Consider the following 906-nt stretch of genomic DNA (forward strand, 5'->3'; position numbering starts at 1 on the left):
CAGACCAATGGAAAAATTTCTTCATTAAATGTTTGTCTGTCAATCTCAAAAACAAATAAAAGGAACCTCTGTACACGATCACCCGGAGAAAAGGCATGTGTGCCTCTTCTCCGGCCTAGGTCACACAGTTGGCTTGAAAATCAACCGCATTTTAATTTTACAGTTGGTTCTTTTTTTCCGTCGACAAGACCTAGTTGTAGGGGCCAGCAGGTGACGTGGTGGTTAAGGTTCTGGGCATGACGACCATGGTTTAAGTCTCAGACCTAATAGCTCGCTTTCTCACTTTCTCTCTCTCCCCTTCTCTTCAAATTAAATAATAATAATAATAACAACAACAAATAAAATTAAATACATGTTGACAGAAAAATAACCAACAGTAAAAATTAATAATTAATACTCAATGCGGTTTATTTCCAAGCCAAACGTGAGTGACCTAGGCCGGAGAAGAGACACACATGCCTTTTCTCGGGGTGATCGTGTACAGGGATTCCCTTTATTTGTTTTTGAGATTGACAGACAACATTTAATGAAGAAATTTTTCCATTGGTCTGGCCCCAAAAGGCGGGACATGTAGAAGTGAGGGCTATAGGTTATAGGTGGGTTCCACAATTCCTAGGTTGGTGATTGGAAGGGAAGATCTGTGTCTTGGGAAGAGATTAGTTAAAGAAAGGCTTAATCTACATCTCAAGGAAAAGAGAAGTTCTGTGTCTTGGGAAGAAATAAGCAAAATAATATACTGTAATGGGTCGAAATATACATCTCAAAGATACTATGCCAGGGACAGGAGGTAGGAAGAATCCTGTTAATAGAAAATAAATGGTCTGTTAATGTTTGTGGGTATGACTTCCCCAGTCCCTTTTGGAAAATAGAAAAAGTAGTCAGACTTCTGTCCACATACATAAACAA

This window comes from Tupaia chinensis, unplaced genomic scaffold (genome assembly GCF_000334495.1).
Source record: "Tupaia chinensis unplaced genomic scaffold, TupChi_1.0 Scaffold000515_1, whole genome shotgun sequence".
Lineage (NCBI taxonomy): Eukaryota > Metazoa > Chordata > Mammalia > Scandentia > Tupaiidae > Tupaia > Tupaia belangeri.